Genomic DNA, 22,104 nt, shown 5'->3' with positions numbered 1-22,104 from the left:
CAGTGCAAAATTACGAACAAAAAAAAAAAAAAAATAAATAAATAAAATCTATGCATGACTCTTGAAAGCGATAATTTTCTTGAGAAGCGGATGTATTAACTGAGTCGCGTCCCCTGAAAAAGTTTTGGCGCTCGCATTAACAAAAAAGACTTTATTGCTAATAAGTATTTAATTAACTTACAAGTGTTCTCAACTGCATTTAGATATGAAATTGTGTCAAAAACACAACATCTATTCTTTTTTTCAGACTTTATCAAGATGCAGCTGGTTTTTATTGTTAGAGTCGACAGGCTGATTTGCTAGAACAACATGCGAGACTCATTCCGATCACTTTGTTGTTTCGCATTCACCACGAACTTGCATTACGTCTGTGATATTCACACTGCTTTCCTCCTCCCTCTTACGGTTCCACTGAAATGCGAGGTTTACCGAATGTCCAATCTAAGAATGAGGCCGAGGGAACAGCGTTGCTTATCAATTATTGTATCACTGTGGATGACCGCTGTCTGGTCGACCTTGACAACGCAGGATAGAGAGTCAGGAAAGAAAAATTTCCCCCTGAGTACGACCTGGGTAAGTACTGGTCTGAAAATAAAAACGCATTTATAACAGTTTGATTAATTAAAAACCAAACTGGTTCTGGTTTTAGTCAGCAGGAATCAGCATCAATGTCATAATTTTAATGATTGGGTAATTCATTTTGAATTTACCATATTAATATATTGTCTTGATCCTTATTTTTGTTATAACTGTAATAAAGAAACCTTGTTTAGTAATGTGTAAGATTAAAGAACTCTGTGAGACATAGCTACACAGACTTTAGTGGTGTGCAAGGAAAGGGATGCAAACAATCCCTTTTGGTTTTGCAGTCACTTTTGATCCTTATGTTGTTTTGATTTCATTCATGACAAGGTAGCAAAATAGGTTTTATATCTGACACTGAATACAGAATAAATAAGAGTTAAGAAACTGACCCCATGAAAAATACCATTCAAGCTAAAGTTCCTGTGTCAGCCTGGTTATACTACAAGCAGTAACACACAATCAGTCATAAATCTATGTATAAATGTGTATATCAAAATAATAAATGCAACAATAACATGATTAATGGCTGTCTGCATGTAGTGCTGGTAGATGGGGGTTCACTGCAGTTTGTAGGTTCTTATTCCACAAAGAACAAGAAGCAAGCACCTTTGGATGGGTACCACTTGGTAAAATTGCAGTTCTGAATAGTAATAAGATTGAGTCCTTGTTCAGTCAAATGAAAGTCCTGGGAAACGGAGCAGTTAGAGCAATGTTTTCCAAGGCCGTTAAGCGTAAAAAGTCAGTTCGATACCCGCGGAACGCAACACACTTCCCCTAGTTCACATACACGCATACACACAGCTGCTTTTTTCAAGCCTTTTACTGGTGCATGTGTGGTACACATGTACTCTAGAAAAAAAGTTATTCATCATTTCGTGGGCCAAATTTCCGATAGTCTTATGAAGATGGTTAAAATGAGCTTGATTGAACTGCCAGTAACATGTCACGGTGCTGTGAAAGTGTTGTAACTAAAGCTGTCTTTGTAACCATGTAGTACCATAAGGAATCAAATAGGTGTGCAGAGAACAGGGGTGCGGCTTGACAGATCCAGTCACCACAACTCACCAGGGTGATGAACGCGCACTCGTTCGCACGCGCGTTTTCAAACAACGTTGTCAGCGCTTATTGATTTAATTCAACCACAGCAAGTCCTCGGCATTGTCCCAGCTTCCCAGCAGCTGCATTGTAGCCGGTAGGTGATGCACCGGCATGCGAACAGCGGCTCGCGTTGTTCAGCTGCGGTGCGAGTCACGGGCTGAGAGGCGCCCGTTGAAGCGTTACGCACGCACGCACACACCACACGTCACACGCACATACGCAACTTCAGAATTTTGCAGCGGTGACCAGCTCGCGTCGAGTCGCAAGGCTGCAGGCATCGGGGCCTGGTGATTGAGTCCTTGTGTGGAGACGGCCGACGACAGTGCCGACGACTGCGGGGAGAGTTTGTCCGCTTCTTTGCTCAGTGGCTGGAGTGTGCGAAGGACGTGTGACCAGCGCTTGGTGAAGCAAGTGCGCTCAAACGGTTTCCTGGACCTGTTATACGGGTGGACGGGTGGAGAGTTGGGGGGAAAGAAAAAGTCGAAGAGCGGTACGGCCAGGTAGGTATGCAGCGCTTCGCCATTCTCGCCCTTTCACAGTAACCCAGTTTAAGTCGGTTTAAGTGCAGCGCGACCCGAAAAATGAGCTGGCAGGCGTTGGAGCATGAACTTTTGAATTTCATCTGCGTAATCGGCAAATAATAATAAAAAAAAAAAAAAAAAAAAAACGAAAGAGAAAATAAGTACAAGTAGAAAACATTGACTCGAACAACTGGGACTAACAGTAAGGAGTAGCCACAGAAATAGTTCGCGTTTGCGGTCTGTGACAGCTATAGTGTCGATTCCTTGAAACGAAAACGGATGTGTCGAGTTTCTCCTTTTTTTTTTTTTTGTCTCTGTTTTTGTATCTCGCGTGTTAGCGTTACGGTGGCAGTACAAAATACCCATCTATCACCCACTCTCATACTGTACTGCAGGAGGAAGAACGCGATCAGCGACATGTCGGATCAAGCCTTATGTCTATTCTCAGTGACACATGCGTGACGATCCCGGTGCTTCGTGTGTGACGTGTGCGTGCAGTCGGAGCAGGAGCAAGAGCTTATATGCGAGCTGCACTTAACGTAGCTTTGTCTCCTCGCACTCCCTTTCTCACCCCTTCCCCACGACCATCCCCCCAAAAAAGTGAAGCTCTCGTGTAATTAGTCCGCCGGTTAGTGAATAGCCACATCGGTCACTGGCGGCCGCCGTAGACTGTTATTAGGGTGACACACGCAGACTGCCGCTTATTCTGTAGATAATGCATGCTTCCAGACACATCTCTTCTAAACCTAGGTTCCCCACTCCCTCAACCTCTTTCGCGTGAACGTAGCGGAGATAATGCCTTTTATTCTTTCTTGCATGTGGTCATGAGTGTGAGAGCTAGGGTAAATTAACCGGCTGGCCTCTTGACCAAGCGTGAGCACAGTCGCCGGAAACATTAGGATAGTGCAGATCCTAACAACCCAAATTGTGCAGTGTCCGATTGTCATCCTTTCTTTTCTTTTTTAAAGACCTTTTCTCACCACCTTCTTTACATATATACATACATATCACACTAGTCCTACTTTTCCGCCTCTCCTCGCATGATGGTCAGTAATTAATTACCGCCCACCCATCCCCACCACTCTAATCGTCAGTCGGACGTAAAACAGCCAACAACAACACGACTGTCATCTTCCATCGATGACCCAAATGTCGGGTGCAGGATGGAGATGGGAGACTTCATGTGTCAGATATTCTTTTTACACTGCATGGCATCGCGCCTCTTTGCTCCACGTTGTTTGGCCTTCCTCGGGATATAAAACCCCACACCCCTTCCCGTAAGAAATAATCCACGCCATATAAATATTTTCATTGTACCAGCCTATTGTCTTGTTCTCTTGGTTCTGTTTTCCCTTACGTTGCTCCGTCGCTGGACTGTAGTTGCAGTACAGCTTGTACCGCCTTTAATCTTTACTCAGCAATTATGTCCCGTTGGACATTCACTTGCTTCCGAGAACAAAAAAAAATGCTTGACTGCATCAACGTGTTTCCATGCCAACGCGATGGCTCTGTTTTACTTTCTTAATTCATCCACTTAGCGGGAAATGAGCTGCACTCAGCGCGCAAGTGTCTCCGCAGTGAGTTCCATTCAGGCAGCCGATGAGACTAGCAGTGCCAAGGAGGCGGTGCTGGGCGAGCCCTTCCTGTGGTCAGTCCCTGGGGGACTGGAGCTTCAGTCGCTAGCGAAATCGCTTTCTACGTGCCACTCCCCTGCTTCAGGCATAGCGTGCATAATTGCAATACGAGTGTACTGGCATTGTTATCAGACGTAAGAAAATCCTTGTCTCTTCTCATGCTGGGGAAATGGTCAGTGTCTAAACGATGTCTAAGCTTTCGGGTGGTTCCGTAGCTCAACGGTTAAGCGCTGGTCACCAATGCAGTTAAAGATCGGGCGTCCTGGATTAGGGACTTCAGCTGGGTACTTTTTCTAGTACCTTCAAAGAAATGTGGCACCTGTTTACAAGGCCGGGTGGATTGCCGTGATAGAACTTTGAAACATTTCCTTTCCCTTTCTCCCACCTCCCGTGTCTACGCTCACCCAGTTCGCCGACACCAACGACTCACACTTCGTACAGCTACTATTATTTTTCTTCCTTTTATTATCAGTGCCATTCTCAATTTCAAGAAAAAAAAAAGTGGTTTATTGAGGGGGACTGGGGTGGTTAAGCGTTCACATAGCTGTACACAGGTGAATTTGGGGTCTGCGATTGCTTGTTTGGGCATCTGTGTTTCGAAGGCTGGTACTGGTCAAGTGGTTACACAGTTATCTCCATAGTTTGACTTCTAAACTTTCTGGGCGCTTGAATGTCACAAAAAGCTGAGCGCCAAGGGTAGTGGCAGCAGTAAAAGCAGCACGGCAGCTGACATTAACAAAACATACTACTTGTTAGTGGCGCAAGAGTGGAGATAAATGGAAGTTATGGATTAAGGAAAAAGTGGGTTGCAAGTGAGACCTCGATCAGATGATAGCCCCCATCCCGCGTGAGAACACTTCACATACACTGGTTTCAAATGAGGTGTTGATTGATTTTACCTTACATACACGCAGCTGTTGCTGTGTCGGCGAGATACTCTTTCTGGCGTCAAGAGCTCGAATTGTTTTCGGCTGCCGCTTAGTAGTGGCCTTTCCTATTTTACATTTAATTGCGACTACACACAGTGCCACTGACTTCTTATCTCCCACGAGGAGAATAAGTCATCGGAAATCGCAGCAATGAAAAAAGAAAAATCAGCTTCCAGTTTCAGCCGTGATACAATTCTTAAAAAAAATGAAGAGCCAGTTTCAGTTTTGAGGTAGGGAATATAAATTAGTGATATAAATTAGTGAGGTAAAGCGCTGTGGAGTGAACTGTGAAGTATGACTTGTTTAAAAATGCCTTGCTGAGGCACTACTCCTCATTCAGAGGCTTCAAAAGTACAGAACTCCGCTGCACGTCTGGTGCTTAGAGCTAGGAAACGGGACCATGCCACACCTCTCCGTTTTCTGCACTGGCTCCCCATCTGTTCTCTCATCCCGTACAACCTGTCCATGCTCTGTTTTAATTTCTTTGCTGGCTCCTGCCATGATTATTTCTCTGAACTTATTTTCTCTTACATCCTGGCGATACAACTACGCTCTTCGTCTGATGACCGTATCCTAACTATTCCTGTCACCAGAACAACATATGGTCACAGGATGCTTAGTTCCTGTGCACCAAAACAATGGAACTCTCTCCCTTTCCATATCCTGCTACCTGCCTACAATTGAATCCTTCATAACTGACTGAAAATGCACCTCTTGCTTGATCATTATACAGTCCACACGATGCTATTCCTTTTCACTCTCCCACTTTTTCCGGCTTTTTGATACTTTCCTACTTGTCTTCCTTTACAGAATCACTATTTTCTCAGTTCTTGTTACTCTGCTTCTGTGTGCTTTCCGTACTCGTCTTCTGTTCGTGGTCAGTACATGTACTGTTGTTTAATCTTCCGTCCCTCGTATGCTGTCCATGTCTCATTCCTGTTGTAAGCGCTAAGAGCATTCTCCGTAGGAGTGTGAATATGCGCTGCATAAATATTTATTATTATGTACACTTTACTCGAATGACCCCTAGTTTTTTTACTCTTACTGCATTTGTTTGGTAATGTCTCGCGATGTTTTAAAAGCACATGAAAATAACAGGAAAAAACCTTAAAAACTCTGCCTGAAGCGCTTTTCCCCTTATACCACTCTCTCTATATATACATGTATATATGTCGTCCCCTCTTAGTTATTATTTCATTACTGCGTCCTCTCTATCAAACATCCAAAATAGCTATCAATTTTGTTTTTATTCATGCATCACCTCTGTCAACCATCTAAATTAACCATCTGTTTTTTTCCCCTCACACAGTGACGATAGTACTGAATGGAAACCATGGTTTAAAAAAAAAAAGGAATGTCAGTCCATATTTTTACAGGCACAGAAAAAAATAGCTACACGTGCCATCGGCTGCCTCCTGAACACTTGCCGCTTTTGTTCGCCTTTCATACCAAGCTGAACTGAGCAGCATCGTCGATCGCAGAGTTCATTGATATTTTGCTTTGCACAAAAAATCGCATTCTTTCCACGCAGTTTCTCACTCACCCCCTCAACCCCATCACTTACTCCGACCACATCATTGTCGCGTTGCCTTTCCCCCTTTTCCCCTTTCCCCACCGTTCCCCATTGTCGTGTTGCATTCCTGCCGCAGTCGGCACGCAGCTGCTGCACTGGACTGGGTTTGTCGTTGTCGCTGCCGTTGCTGGGTGTCTGTCTTGGCCGACCACACAAGCAGCCAGCTCACCGCTTGTCCTCTCTTGGCACTAGGGGGAATTTGTAGGTGGGGGTAGGATGTCGTATGCACTGGAACTTGTGTGCGATGACCTTTAGGGGTTGGGGGTCGAGGTGGGCGTGTTCACAGACTCTCCCGGCGGCCTGATGGTAACCATGGAGATAGATGCTCCCTCAGTTTTTTTTCCAGCTGTGTAAGTGATGTGGCCGAGTCAAAGTCTCGCTTCTTGGCTAGTGTTGCTCTAATGGTGTCGCATGCAAGTCAGACACGGCAGCGTTACCGTTCTTTTCTCTGTTTCCCATGCTGTTCAACCCTTGCATTCACTCAGATGTACTTTTTAGTTCGCTCTCTTGCTTGTATGACATATATTTCTTCATGAACGGGTCTTGTTTATCATACGAGATCACAGGAAATTAATGCTGCCTGTCTGAGAGAATCCACTACCTGAGGCCTGTTCTCCTTACCTCATGATTCTAAAGAAGCTGCCTTGTTCGTGTGTAATAAATGGCTGTATTTGATAAGTAGAATGCCAGTGCGTTTTTCCTGATATGTCAATATTACAAGCATACGAAAGAGTCCCGAGGTCTATTGTTCTTTGCTCAGTTTTATGTGTGCGTGTGTTGTCAAAGCTGTCATTAAGGAGTTACACTTTATATTTTCGAGTAGTTTATTAGTTTGCAGAGAAGAGCTTATACTTCTCCCCAAGCCCCCCACCACCAAATTTTGGCTATTTTGAAGACTGTTAACGACCTCATGGACTCTGAAATCAAAGAAAGCGATGATTTTTATGAACACGTAAGATGACACGCCGCAGCGCCTGACCTGCATGCGACATGTTGAACACGTCCTGCAACCTCACACACCGAGGCTCGAACGGCATGACTTATTTAGCAGGGCCCTCAGCCAACATCAGAAACTCATTTGGATGTCGGTCTGGAATTATGGCCTAAAAAGAAAATGTTGTGAATGCACCGAGGGCTAGGAAAGCGCATGCGTGAGCAGACACGTGTTTGAATATGAGAGAGAGAGAGCTGAGGAAAACATGAAGAGAATAAGACACACTGAGCGTTGTTACCTACTACTTATTTGTGAGAGTAAATTCTGTTATTTCACCTAAACATCGGCTGCCAGTACAAAGCTGTCGAGCAGTAGTCAGTGATCTGTTTCACCTGTAACGGAGCAGGCTTCGTTGTTCCATATAACGATCGGCCGCTGAAGCATCTTAAATATGTCAATAGATGAAGGGTTTCCATGGCTAGAATTTTTGTTCTCCTAGCGAGTGGGGAGATATACTGTAATTTTTGACGCCACAAACCTCCAGGACCGTTTCCAGTCTAGCGGAAAAGCCAGTCTTTAGTGCGAGATGGGTGGCGTGACGTAGGACAGTGGCGTGGATGCACTTAGGTGGTCCCTTGAGGTCATCGTCAGCGGAGATATCCAACCCATGTTGGAGGCAGTTACAGTTCGGCTTCTACGCATTGTGTTTGTGGTCTGCGCTGAATTCCTTTGAGTATTTCCCAGTTGAATATTCACGTTGCCGAAGAAGTATTTTTGAGAAGTGTCAGGTAAAACGCCTTGAGACAAGACAGAGAGAGGGAAGGGATGTGTGTGCGTGCGTATATGGGTTCATGCATGTGTGTGTGTTTGTGAGATAGAGAGAAAGAAAGAAAACGCTTTAATGTTAAGGTTAAGGAACAGGTTTTTAAACGACACCACATGCAGAAGGTGCAGACGTGAAGCGAGAGAAAGAGAGAGAAAGAACGTTGATTCCCGAGACTTTCGTTCACACGCTTAACCTCGTGGGAAGGTGAACGCCAGACTTGATAGTCATTGGAGCGCCATCATCCTAGGCGCTGTCGTTCTTCGAAAATCCTGTCACTAGCTCCAGCCACCATAAACCTGAAGCTTTTATGCTTGCGTGGCCGCTCAGCTGTTTTCTGCTCTCCTTTCTAGCACCCTCCCTCCCGATAATCAACCCCCTTTTCTTTTGCGAACACTCCTTCTGTCGTCACTCCGCCACTGTTGCCACTGCCCTCGCTGTTCCCGTAGGTTATCTCTTATTTACCGACGTTGTAACCCTGGCTGGACTGGTCCGGCTGCTGCTGCAGACAACAGATGTGACCACCCTTGTCCTCCGTGTCGGTAGTTTACCGCTCTGTCTTCCCAACACTTCGCCATGTGTGTGTGTGCATGCGCGTGCACTTGCATACTTATGTAAGGAAAAGAGTCACTAGTGGAAAGGGAAAATTCAGCAGCCTAGTGTTGTCGCAGTACGTCTTCGCACATGTGGGCGGATGTGGGTCATTATCGGGCTTAAGTTTGTAAAAGGAAAAAAAAAAAAAGCTCATCAGAGCCATTTTCCGGCCGTTAACGCTTTCGCATGCGACAACGAAATCATTAGACAACAGCCTCAGCTAGTGCACCTGTAGATCGTTATCTTCGCTTTTTCCAGCGTTTGACCAGACTATGCACCATCTTTTTGTCTGTTCTCTTTCTACTGTGTCTCTTTTCTTTCTATTTCTTTAAAACGTCAGGCGCAGCCGTTCTGTAAAGTATTATAAGCCACATCCAGAGGTATCTACCCGTAAGATTTTCCCGTATTTTGCATGCACAAATCTGTAAAATACGATTTTGGAACTATTTTCGTTCCTGCCATTTTTTTTTTTCAATTCCGTTGTGTTCAACGCTCGATCATGGTTGTCTGCTCACCATTTCCAGTTCGTAGTTTCCATATCTGTACTGTAATCATTCTACCTCAGAGATTTGCTAATGGACCGTCGTCGAGACGAAGTAAGTACAATGGGGACTCGAGCGCTAAAAATTTCAGACATTTCTGAAATCATACAAAATTAACTGTAAGTACATTGAGACCAGCAGAGAGAGAGAGAGAGGAGGAGGAGGAGCAACTGCACATTTTGTGTGTGGTGCCGATAAGACATCTTATATGCTGGTCGAATAACATTCTTGGCCATAGGAAGATTAAAAATCATTTAGTCACTGTGAAGTATAGCAGAGATGTTCCCCCAAGAAAACTCAAATATATGGGAAAACAATATTACCCTCCCTCCTCCCCTCCAACAATGATTTTTTTTTCATTTTCATTCATAACCCGTGGACTTTTAATTTCATGTAAAATACAGATTTTATACACAGAAGATGGCATCCTGGAATACTTATTACTTCTAGAAAGGTGAAAATAACTGCGCATAAACAGCCTTATACCATGTCTGTCAGAGAAGAGATTGCTTTGAAATGAAAGATTTCAGTATAAGACAATATTCTTAATAGACGTATGTGATTCGCCCCCACAGTTCTTTCCTTTCTGTAGATTAAAAAAAAAAGGTAAATGCCATCTCATGATTTTTTTAAGGTCGTTAAGGAGTGAGGTTATGCGTGGTAATGTTTGTAGGTTTGCATCTCTAGAGGATTGTTCAATCGTTGGTGTTTTGAGGAAAATGTTATCTTGTACCAATCTCAACCCCAGTGGCTTGGACAAAATGTTTGCGCAGACTTGTAAAACTTCTGTTGTATACCAAGACCACGTCTTGATGCTCTCTGTGTAGACAATAGGCGACTTAGCGTCTCGTCTAGGGGATGGTTTTGTGGGTGTCATCTCGGACAGAAAGGTTCTGGATGACCATCGACAGTAAGGTGCTCGGTGTCTCTGCAGTGTGTCTTCTATTTTAGTCGTGAAGTCTTGTGAGGTCTCACGAGATCTTGCAAGATCTTCGGTGTCGCGAGTCCTAGGAGGAAGACCATTTCAGTGTTGCTGCTTGGCTTTCATCGATCGTGTGCGATGACACCCGACCTTCATCTGCTCAGGCGGGGGTCTTTCCCGGGCAAGACCCCGCGTGGTTCACGCAGCGATGAGCTGCGGGGCTGTTCTCTCGACGTATCGCCCTCTGTCGGCCTCCACGAACTTTTTTCTTTTTTTTTGTCTTTTTTTTTTTGAGGGGGGGGGAACCTTGGTGTCCTGGATTATTCCGACGTGTCCATTAACAGCAGAGCTGTCCAAAAATGGAACCTGGAACACATAAAAAAATAATGTGCCGGCAGTGTCCGGGAAGTCGTCGATATCTTTTCTTTTTTCTCTTTGTCACCCACTCATTCATACTGTCTTCCCTCTCTTTCTCACTCACAGATGCACACCCACGCGCGTGAACATATGCATGCTTTTTTTTTTGTTGTTGTTGGAGTTAGAAGGGAATTTTAGTGTAAAAGCAAAATAGCGAGCAGACACCTGCTTCAATATCCGATGCGATAACGAACAAAGCCTGCCACGCCGATCGCTCACGCCAGATGCCAGCAAGCAGCCACCTCCGCAGCCAGGAGCCTGCACACACAGATATTTATATAAAGGACTGTCTACTCCTGTCACGATTTGAGTCCCTGTGTTCCTAACATTTCTCATGGTCGTCGTCGACGACATCGACCCTCCCCCCTTCCCTTTTCTTTATTTTTTTTTTTTTTGCTTTTGTTTGAGAGTAAAGTACCTTCTTGTTTATTTTCACTGCGACTTATGCGTTTATTCGTACTCACTTGTTGGGGACATTCTAATTTCATTAATTATGTTCTTTTTATTTCCTAGCTCATAATTGATGTCTTATCTGCTTATGTCTCTTATTCTCTTTGTTTTTTCCTATCTGATTTGTTTGTAAATGCTCACTGTCACCACACCACTATAGTTAATGTCCCAGCGTTCGTCCTACTTATCAGTTTACTGTATTCCTATCAATTTGCCTACTACTTGCTATTTTCAACGGCGCGCTCAGTGTCATCAGAATACTACAATGTCACATCTCCCACCTTAGGTTAGGTCCTACTGATCATTCTGCTTGTATTTTTATCAATTTACCTTCTACTTGGTACAATGTACCAAAGAAGAGTTTTGTTGTTGTTGTTGTTGTTGTTGTTGTTGTTTTTGTTTTGTTTTGTAAACGGCGGATTACTTGCTTGTAGACGGCATGCAGACCTGTCCCCTGAGTCATTTATTCGCTTTTGTGAGATACTGTGCCATACATTTGAACAACTTTGTTCGATAATTACGAAACAGGTGTCGGCTGTATTTTATTAGCAAGTGGTAGTCCACTAATAAATTAGACAGCGTGTGGCGACGTGCCTACGGTTATGATGGCAGATCCATGTCAGTTGTCCGCTCCTAGCCACAGTTTGCAGCATACACATGTTTATTTGAAGGATTTTTTCCCCGATATGTATTATTGGTGCTTCAGATTAAAATAAAATAGACTGGACAGAGCAAATTTCGCCAACATATCTGAGGGTACCTATGAGTGTTGGTGTGTTCAACCAGCAACAGTACTTGATCCCGATCACCTCACTCTTAGGACAAGTGTTTCACTATTAAGCTACACTGATGCCACCAAGTACTGGTGGGTGATCCAAAAGTTAATGTTACAATCATAAAAGAAAGAGTTGACGGGAGAAATTCTGGACTACCGCCGGGCGATATCGGGGTTTTACGCGAGGTGCGGTGTGGTTTGCGCAATGGTACAGCGCTTTTCACCTAAACAATGAGGATCGTGAGGTCATGGGTTCAGATCTCGTCCTGGGACACACACTTCTTTGTGTGACACCTGTTTACAGGGTATGTGGGCGGGATGCTCTGGTGTTCTCCTCCTTCCGCATCCCTTCCTGTCTTTGTTATATAAAAAATAACACTAGCTAGCTGCTGCGTTCTCTCCAGAAGAGCAGCGTCCATTGACTCATCAGCAGCTGTCAGAGTTAAGCGCTTTGGAGCCTCGAGCACTGGGTTATGGAAAGGTCAGGCCAGGTTATCAACGGCGTCGGTATAGTGTTTTAGATGTATCTCCCTTCGGTCTCCCACTTTCCTCCCGACTGACCAGTTTAGGCAGTTGTTCTCGCCATCACTGGGTGTGAACATTCCCACAGGATCTTCATCTTTGTCGCTTCTGCCTGATTGTTGTGCCCGCCAACACTGATATGTGTATACTCTTGCAGTTTGTTTATTTTTCTTGTCCATTTGTTTGGGGAATTCGCTCGCGGTTTGGTTTGTTGTTGGTTTTGTTTTGTTTTGTTTTTTGTTTGTTTTGCGAGAGAGAAATAGAGAGAGAGAGACCAATCAAGAAATGAATCCCTCCTCTTGTTCCTTTTTTTTATTCTCTCTTATTTCTCTGTCTCTCAGTTTATTCATCGTTCCTTCTTTCCTCTATCCGTCAACCCATCTGCCCATCATTTGCTGGATTCAGAACCATTGCCAAAAAAGCATATGCAGCCATCACATTACTACTTTCATCCATATGCTTTTTTTAAAACCCAACCCTCACAAATACTGCTTTCTTTAAGCTAAAGGGAAGTCGAACAAGAAACCCAGAAAGTGATCTTTCATTAAGCAAATGTCAACCGGGAGTTCTAGCAGTAATTTTCCATTTTGAAAAGGTTACACGGCCAGACAAAATTGTAAGGGGAAGAAAATTCCTCATTTGCTAAACCGAATGGTGCGGTCGTCTCCCCTGGCATTTGCGTTTTGATAATAATAATGCCTCAAATTAGTGACCCGTGTAAGCATTATTAGACTTATTATCATATTAGCGAAGGGTTTCCGCCCCGCAGTGCAGTGGCGTAGGAACCCGTGCGGTGGAGGGACAAGGAGGGCAGCCGCTTCATCAAAAAAGATAAAAAGAGGCAAGAATGTGTACATCGTTAACTGTCAGCATGAAACTTGCCCCCTCTATCCCCCCACAAAGCTGAGCATCCTCCTACGCCACTGCCGTGTTGTATTGCCTAATGATAATGAATTCTTTTATTAACCTTTAACATCGCATGATTCTTGCTGTATGTAAAAGAAGGGGATACATGTTTTTTTTTTTCTTATTAGGATTTTTTTTTTAACTTTGCCTTCCTTATATCTCGTCTCATGAAGCAGAAGAGAGGAGGGGAAAGGGGATAGTGGTAGGGTTGGGGGAGACTGATTTTTTGCTGGTCTTATGGAATGGGGTGGTGTGTGTGGGTGGGTGGGGGATGTCGAAAAATGCCCTCCTTATGACCGCCTGTTACTGGGTCTTTCATAAAATCTCTACAAGGAAAAGGAAAACGCTATTTTTGTTAAATAAATAATGTGTCATTTGTTTTAAATGTATTTAAATTTTGTTAGAAATTGATTGTGGAAAATATCTGAAGCTGTGTTACCCGGCAGTTGCCGAAAGTACACACATATATGTAGAGCTGATAAAAACCTTAGTAGTATGAATATGACCATACATGTATGCATGCACAGAGAGAAAAGAGAGAGAGAAAGAGACAAGCATATCTAACTCCTGCTTTCTGGCCCATCTGCATACAGGATATGGAAATGGAGAATCATATGCTGAATGGATCGAACCTGCAGCTCGGAGACTACGGGTCTGTTTCTGATCGTCAGTCCGAGGACACTGTGCGCATTCTGGATCAAGACCAGCTGCAGGTAAGCTCACGATCGCTTCCTTGTCCAGCTGATCTTGATGACCTATTCCAGGGCCTTTTCCGCACAATCCACGCATAAGAGGAGAGAAATCGTGAATGATATGGCTTCATCGTACCGTGCACTTAGTCGCCATAGCTGGAAAAACCTCTACAGATTTGCAAAATACATTATCCAGTACATCACATTAAAGAAATAAGAGCTATATTGCAGTACTCTCTTTAAGAAACTGACAAAAAACCGCTGCCTGTTTGTATTATTTTGTCGAGGCAACGGCGATATCAACTGTTTGACAATTAAAGTGCGTATCATGAACATGGTAACAGCGAATGCAATAAAACTACAACATAGAAGTCTTTTGTCAACAAACTGATGTTATTTTAACTTGAGGTGGTTCTTTAGAGGCTTTTGAGAAAGTGGGATGACTGGGCAAGAAGTTTTGTAAGATGTGCATCATCAACGCATACCAACGGGTTTTAAACCCCTGTATGACATCTATATACGAGTAGTTAAGTAAAAAAAATCCAACATATGTTTTTCGTTCGCTATCCCTAGGAAAACTCGAGTATCACAACAATGAGTAGATTAAACCCTCAGTACCTTTCTATCAAGCCTGGGTGTGACCTACCTAAACACCGATTGAGAACCGTTAATGTGGTAGCAGGTGTTAAGCAATTTTACAGGTTATTCCAAAGCTTGAATGAGCTATTTGCTATCGCATATTGACGGTTCGTACAGAATAGTTTATGGGAACTGACATCAGTTATTTTGGAATAGCGTGTGCGGCAAACATTGGACTGGTGGAAGCCTCAGGATATTGTGGGTTCAATAATTAATAATCGGACAAAGCACAGTGCCAGCCAATCAAAAGGCTGACGTACGTTGGAAAGGCTTGTCATCCAGAGCTCTCGTATCTTGTGCAAACAAAGATCATGAATTTGTTTGTTGTTTTTTGGGAGGGGATCCAGTCTATTAAACTGTGTATAGCAGCCTGTAGTGAAAGCCCCTCAAACCCTGTAGTAGGGTGTAATAATGATATTAAGCTGTTTTCACACCGTTCAACAACGTCATATGAAGCAGGCGGTAGACGAGATATATTTTGCCTCTCGCCACTTCTCGACCGATTCCTCGACGTACTGCATGAGGTTGTCTTAAAAGGTCTAAAAGAGCGCAATCTTACAGTCAATTGAGCATTTAGAAGAAGGAGATCGTTTCCCGTGAAGTCACAAAAGTAGGCAACGCATCTTTGCCATATATTCGAAGCTTTCGTTGTGACTGTGGCCTTCGATGATGTCGGTAGTTAGAATTTAGGTCCGTATTTCTACGTTTTCTTAATGTTACTCATTTGCTACTCTGCAACAAAACAGAATTAGCGACGCCTTAGTCTCACTTTTGTTCAGTAAAGAACAGATTTATTCCCGCCAGCCTCTCCACACCTTGCACCGACTGCCCTTTCAGTCGTAGTAAGCATTGTTCTTTTGGGTCCGTAGCTACGAAGTGTGGGTAATGGATACGTCGTTGCACCTGAGGCAAAAAGAGAATTCCTTCGCTTCCATCTGGTTTCCATAGTTACGAACCTTATCCAGACCCCCCCGTATACTACTTTTTTTGTTAAATTATTCCCAGGGCATCTCTGCACAACTTTATAATTACGGCCCCCTAGTGGGAATCTGGACACCGCTTGGAGAATACGAAGACAAGATGCTTGTCCTTGCTTTCCCCATTTCGCCCCGGGATAGCGAGTTAGCCTCGCTTTATATCTATGACCCCTGTACCATCTTTTGGCTTTGTTGTTCTTCGCGGGTGTCGCCAAGACGCGTTCAGGTCCACAATCTTTTGGGTGAAGAACAGTGTTGCTCGTCAAGCTAATTAAAAGTAATCGAAAAGTATACAGTTTGCGTTGTCGAATTTAATTGTTGACAGATGGAGATGTTGTTACGATCGCTTCTGTTTAATATAGTTCAAGCAAAACGTTAGCCATATATCCGCAAGTACAACCTAACACATTTCTGGACATCAGTAAGAAGACGAAGAAACCTTTTTTAGTGCTATAAAATATATGCTGCTTCTCTCTCTCTCACACACACTCACACGCCCACCCCCTACACACTGTGTGTATGTAATGTCAGGTGTTCACACAGTCTATTTATCCCGACCTACACTAACATTTATCGCGCACTTATCCTGCTGGCACTGCGTGGCACAGATGGCTGGAAATGCATAATTGCAGCTTCTAGGCTCGCTGATGCGGGAGATTAGCATTCATTATAAAGAAAATAGCTGCACCTAACGCACAGGCGCCCTCTGGTGTATTAATCGGATGAAGGAGCGGTTCACGGGCAAGTGCCTCCACCGATCGTTCCCAGCATGCCATGTCAGCTTGATAGAATGGCTGACGAGTTTTGGCGGTTAAGGGGGAGGAGAGGGGTTAGTGACAAACAGAGCAGGTTAACAGGTTTCGCTCATTTATGTCCGCAGTAATCCGTCTGTGTCTATACAAAGTTTGTCTCCTCGCTACCGGTGGTAAATTGGCTGATAAAAATGAACCAGCGAGGTGACAGGAGATGGCGAGCAGAGTGGCTTGTTTTTTTGGGGGTTTTTTGTGATCTCAGATTAGGCTGTCACCTAATTACCAATGGATTATTGTTTAATCTGTATTTTTAGTTTTTTTCTGGCACTCGTTGTCCGCGCGGATGATACTTGCAATGTGTTAAGAAGGATTTCTGTATAGTCATCGACACAGGCTCAGCCAGTAATTCCCAGTTCATTCGCAAGGAAGACGACTCATCATTTCAAGGCCTCGACAGCGGCATTAGGACAATGACATCCTGTAACTCTCTCTAGAAGCTTCTCTGCCATTAGGCACATAATAGCATTCCTGCCCTACGCGTCGGGAGCTGTGCTGATGAGAACGCAAACACGCATGCACGCATTCTCACGCACAGTCACACAGTCCGGACCACACACACTCACTCACGTACACACACATGAATGATGACATCCTTGTTATGTGATAGGCATCGCTTTACGATCCTCGTCGTCGGGTTGCTTTTTTTCCATGTCGTTTACATATCCTCCTGTCTCGTTTGCACATCACTTTCTGAAGCCTCGTTTCCAGCACTTTCCCAGTGCTGGCGGGGGATCCATTGTCTCTAGCTGATCTGAGTAAAGAAGGGCGCTCCGGGTCCCAGGAGAGGGGACTACAGAATCTACATTATGGCGTCCGGTTTAGCAAGGTGGGGGGCGCCGTGCAGGTCAGGCGGGAGGGACGGTGCGATGCTTGCCTGCCCCGAAGGAAATCTAGATAAATACATGCTGCTGCTGCTGGCCAAAGCTGCAGATTCTGGTGGTGTTGACATCGGTGTCCTTTTGATGTCTGGCGTTAACTTGCAACACTTTCCTGAAGACATTCTTGTGGTGTTAGTTTGGCAGATTTTACAGATGTCGGGTGATGCAAATAAAAGATTAAATAAGGTGCTTGACTGAGCCTGCAGCCAAGAACTTGCATTACTACCGGGACTACTGACTGAAGCCGGTCACGTCACATGATCCAGCAAGGCCCAGGGCTGGCGCGTGCTACGTACCACGTGAATGTCATCTGTTTCCGTTTGCGCGTGCGTTGTGGTGTGGGTAACAGGCCCAGCGCTGATTAAACTCTAGCTGTAAATACACCCGTGTGCCCTCAAAGTAAATGTCTCTTTGAAAAAAAAAAAACATGTATGTGCATTCATTAAAAATAAATTTTTATCACTTTTGCGCAGCTTCGATCGCTACTGCGCATGTGTGCGTATGACAAACGAACGCGCCCCTGGCCATGCACCTAACTGGTTGGGAATTTCAGAATAAGCCGGGGACCGCGGGAGCTGGTACTGTTTACGTGGCTGCAGCTGTAGTTTATCGCTGTTGGATTTTGCGAAGGAGGGTTACACGTTAAAAAAGTCAAAACTCTCTTTCGGGATTGACATAAGTCTATATACAATGCGTTCTTAGAAGCTGGCCATCACACGTACTTAATCCCGCAGTCCTAGAGAAGCACCCAAAATCGATGAGTAATGTTCCAGAATGACACGCGGAATCTTCCGCTGCTTCAAGTGACTTTTCTAACGCTGGTGCTGCTAGCACGTGACCCCACGTGACATCAAGGATCTGACGAGACCTTCCGGTACACAGCTATACAGTGAATTGGTACAACACGCCCGCCTAATGTTGAACCGGACAACTTTATTCAGACATTCTTTTTTCTGATCCTCTTCCCTTCCATTCTTTCTCTGACTCTATCGCTCTCTCACTCAATCTCTCTGTTATCATTGTATGGTTGACTGTCGGTTAGATTGTCGTTTTCCGACTTCAGCGCATTGAGCTCGCCTCCAAACTGGAAAAGGCGCTTCACAAATTCTTCTACTGTTATTTTTCAATTCATTTTTCACCTAAAATTGGCAGTAGACTCGATGAAAGAGTCAGTCTCCAAGATGCTACCAGTGAACTCCTGCCCACACCATTCACGAGGGAATTTAATTCTGATTGATGGACAACTAACGAGATCAGGCCGGATAATGCCAGGATGTAAAAACACAAGGTTTGATTTTCAGGTCCCATCCACCCCACCACATCTACTTCCTGCATTTCACCTGTCACCACATCCTCTGTTATTCTCGCTGCCTGTTCTAGATCCAGTTTAATGCGAACTGGAATGAAAGCGAGAATGAAATTCAATAAGCTGGCAGTAGACAATCAGGTATTGTTTGACAACACACCCGATCGCTTGCAATCAGTTTGCAGAGAAGACGGCCATAATACTACACATAATGCAGCGAGCTGGCGAGATTCCTAGACAAGAACAAATTATGAAATATTTTGCGCAGTCCTCAGATCATATTGCATGGCGCACAAAGGAGAATTCACCCTGTAGTATCCCCTCCTCTCTTTTGACAAGAGACATTTACAGCCAAGCTTATTCCAATGACCAAGATAACGCTAATATGTATGCACATATTGTGCTTGACGCCGCGGATTATAGTTTCCTTTAGACAGAAATTTAATCATAACAGAGCAACATTCAACATTTGCAGATATTATTTTTAATAAACTTTTTCAAGTATTTCAAAGAATTTAACGCTGGGCCCAGTGCATGATCACATTTCTCCTCATCATACATTTGTCCACTCACCCCTTCAATGGAATGATCAAAAAATGAAAGCATTCACACAAAAAGAACAATTTGTTTTGTTTCAGTGAGCCTGTGATGTTGGTCATCAAAAGATTTGGGACTCTAAGATTCTTCCAGTTATGTCTAGCAGTAGCTACATCTAAATCCCATCTATGTGTGTGTATGAGAGAGAGAGAGAAAGAGAGGACAGGATGCTGATAGAACACAAGGCTATCCTCTCCCCGGAGCCCCATCTGTTACCTCAATTAGCGAGAAAATTGCAACTTCTGACTCCCAGCCTCCCGACCTTCCTGTCCTGTTTCAATCCAAGCTTCACTGATGACAGTACAGACTCCAGGGAGCTAACCGACAAAATGTCACTGGCATGCCTATCTGTGTGTGTTCGTGTATGCGTGTTTGAAAGAGAAAGTGTGTGCTCGTTACTATGCTTGCGGTATTTTTAACACTCACCACCATCATCACCACCAACTCATTACGTCCTGTGTCGGGGGTGACCGGTGGCAGCAGAAGTTGTGTAGGTTGATGTAGAGAATCCATGAAATGCAGGCATCCCAGGATGTGACATCATGTTAGCAGGTACAGTAAGCAACATGGCGGGGTCTTCTACTCCTTTGCCGCGCCGCTGTGCAGCGAAAGGCATGGCAACAATTAGTCATGACAGCCCATGGACCGTCAGATGGCGCTGGCGTCCAAACATCAGCTATAAACAAAACTACCTTTAGTGCAGTCTGATCGCCTGTTCGTGGCCGGACTTTTAAAGTAACAGTATTTGCCGGTTAGCAGAATCCTACAGAAGAATGGTAAGTCCTTTGATGAGTTACGTAGGAGTGAATTCGTGAATGGACAAGCATATATATATATTTGCATGTGCATTAGCTTGTGTGGATAGCAGTCGATTTGGTCATTCCTTTTTATTACCACTCTTCCATAAACTGCGTAGGCCGGCAGTTGGGGCTCGCCTCGACTGTGAAGTGGCCACGCCGTGTCGATATACCATCGTTGCCTTTACAGTCTAGCACCAGTGGTGTCCATGGAGTCTGGACATCCCATTGTAACCATGAAAATAAGACGTTTTTCCTCAAGCTCCTCGTTTTGCCATGGGGGACACGACTTACTCTGCGACCCCGCTCTTGTGTTAAAGTGCAATGAGTCCTCTGCTAAGCATGGAAAGGGCAACATCATCACTTCGGTCTGCAGTGTGCAAGTAACCAATGCTACGTTCACTCTAATTAGCACGTGCACACACACCACTTGTAGATGCGCCGTTCTTGAGTGTAATGCGCCGCTCGTCGTGGCTCGGTACCTCGACAACGACAGGAAAGCATCGTTACAATCATCTTTAAAAAATTATCGACGCTGTGTCGTGATGTTGCAGCAACACATTCTACCTACCTTGATATTTTCTCGTTCTTTCTGAAGACAGAAAGTAATCGCTCAAACGAGGCAGTTTCTTTAGTTTTAAGTGAAATATGTATGTATTGCTTTTTTGTAGTGGTGGTGGTGGTGGTGGTGGTGGGGGGGGAAATTGCATCATTACTGAAACAGTTAACATCGCGTCAGCCGTTTGCCCAGATCAAGCGCTCGCCTTTCCGACGCCAGCTGCAGCTGTAACATCAGCTTCTCACGCAACATGGTTGCGTTTGTGGCATTTCCGATAATGTGAGGAGGTTAATCTGTCCTTCGTACAATGAAAGAAAGTATTATGTTACCGCCTCCACACTTTTCTGTTGTTTTCCTGTCAAATAAAAAGGTGGTTAGATCGTTCTTCACGAGAAAAACACACACACAGCATTGTGTTACCGGTACGTCACATCTGTTGAAGACTTCGTGTTGCCTTCCCGTCAAACAGGAGGTGGTTAGACCACGTCTTCTGTTGAGCAGAAATCATTCTTATCTGAAACTCCACTCTTTCTCACTGTGTGTGTGTCTCTCTCTGTGTCAAACACAGCGGTTTAATGAATATCATTTAGCGCGCACAATATGTATAAAACATCATTTTCCTAACCTCTCCATCTTAGCTCTCTGACCTCAGGGTAAACAACCTCAGCGCGTCTGAGAATTGTGACCATCGAGCTCCCAGAGTGTGTCACAGTCAAGAATAGAAGAATGTCTCGCAGAATCGCAACGAACTCGCCATGTTGAGCGGGGAGTGGAGCCTTATGAAGAGACAAATTGCAATTTTTTTCCCCCAAGCCATATATCAGCAGCATCCACCACGGTTCTCGAATGTTCTAGGGTAACAAAGATCAGCGGAGGAAACAGGTTTCGTAAAGGGAATCTGAGGGTGGTGCACGGCACTGGAGAGTGGAGACAGACAAAGCTTAGTGTTTATTTTCTCACAGCATGTTGGCTATAGCTATAACAAAAGGCAAAAAGGGAAAAAAAATACAGCAAAAGATACTAAAACATTTATGGCACGTCTGTATGAACTGTTCAGTCGAGTTGTCTTATAGACTGTAGCAAGCAATCTGATCAATACCCGGACACCATTGTCTTGAACTGAGCCTCGAGCCATCTGGTAAGTGGAGGCAAGCAGTTAGCGAATCCTTGCTTCGTGAAAGGAAGAAAATATGTAAGGATCCGTACATTGCACCGCCAAGGAGTGATACAGCCTGCTGCTTAGAGTTTCATTTACAGTATCTTTGAGGCCTGATGCTTTGCCGCTTTTTAACCATCGTTGCTTCTTTTATATCCGCTTTGATGATCTGATTGTCCGTAATTGACAGCAGGCTGGATTTCACTACTCGTGATATCGAAAGTGGCATTACACTCGAATATGATTTGATGAGGAGAGACAGAACAAAAGAAAGAATAGTCAGGCTTATCCTATACTTACACACTACCAGGAAGTTGTGGCTCGAACAAGTCTATACCTGACCCCAGAGGGCATGAGGCAGTACAGGGTGGATGCATCAGCCCCAATCTTGAGAGTGTTGCACAGACTGCGTTGGATGAAGATTGTACCCACAGGGATTACATCACAGCCAATACATCAGCTAGCT

At 44.4% G+C, this 22,104-nt stretch overlaps 1 protein-coding gene and 1 long non-coding RNA gene across 6 annotated transcripts in view; one reads left to right on the top strand and one right to left on the bottom strand.

Moving 5' to 3' along the window:
- Positions 1-282: 282 nt before the first annotated feature.
- The window catches only part of LOC112557374 (anoctamin-7-like), a 41,782-nt gene continuing 19,960 nt past the window's right edge, over positions 283-22,104 (top strand). Inside the window, exons 1-2 of one of the 5 annotated variants that reach the window (XM_025227181.1) lie at positions 283-573; positions 13,819-13,938. The gene's annotated coding sequence lies outside the window, so the exon portion shown is untranslated. Of the gene's footprint in view, positions 574-1,903; positions 2,188-13,818; positions 13,939-19,767; positions 19,903-22,104 lie in introns of those variants that run through there. The other 4 variants (XM_025227179.1, XM_025227180.1, XM_025227183.1 and 1 more) reach the window with 4 other exon arrangements.
- LOC112557382 lies at positions 9,153-19,706 on the bottom strand. Its single transcript, XR_003097949.1, has 3 exons — positions 19,553-19,706; positions 10,738-10,830; positions 9,153-10,521 (listed from the first exon to the last, which is right to left on the bottom strand). It is a non-coding gene; the product is annotated as an uncharacterized LOC112557382 (long non-coding RNA).

Source organism: Pomacea canaliculata, linkage group LG2 (assembly GCF_003073045.1).
Source record: "Pomacea canaliculata isolate SZHN2017 linkage group LG2, ASM307304v1, whole genome shotgun sequence".
Taxonomy (NCBI): domain Eukaryota; kingdom Metazoa; phylum Mollusca; class Gastropoda; order Architaenioglossa; family Ampullariidae; genus Pomacea; species Pomacea canaliculata.
This window is presented reverse-complemented; position numbering and strand designations above follow the sequence as displayed.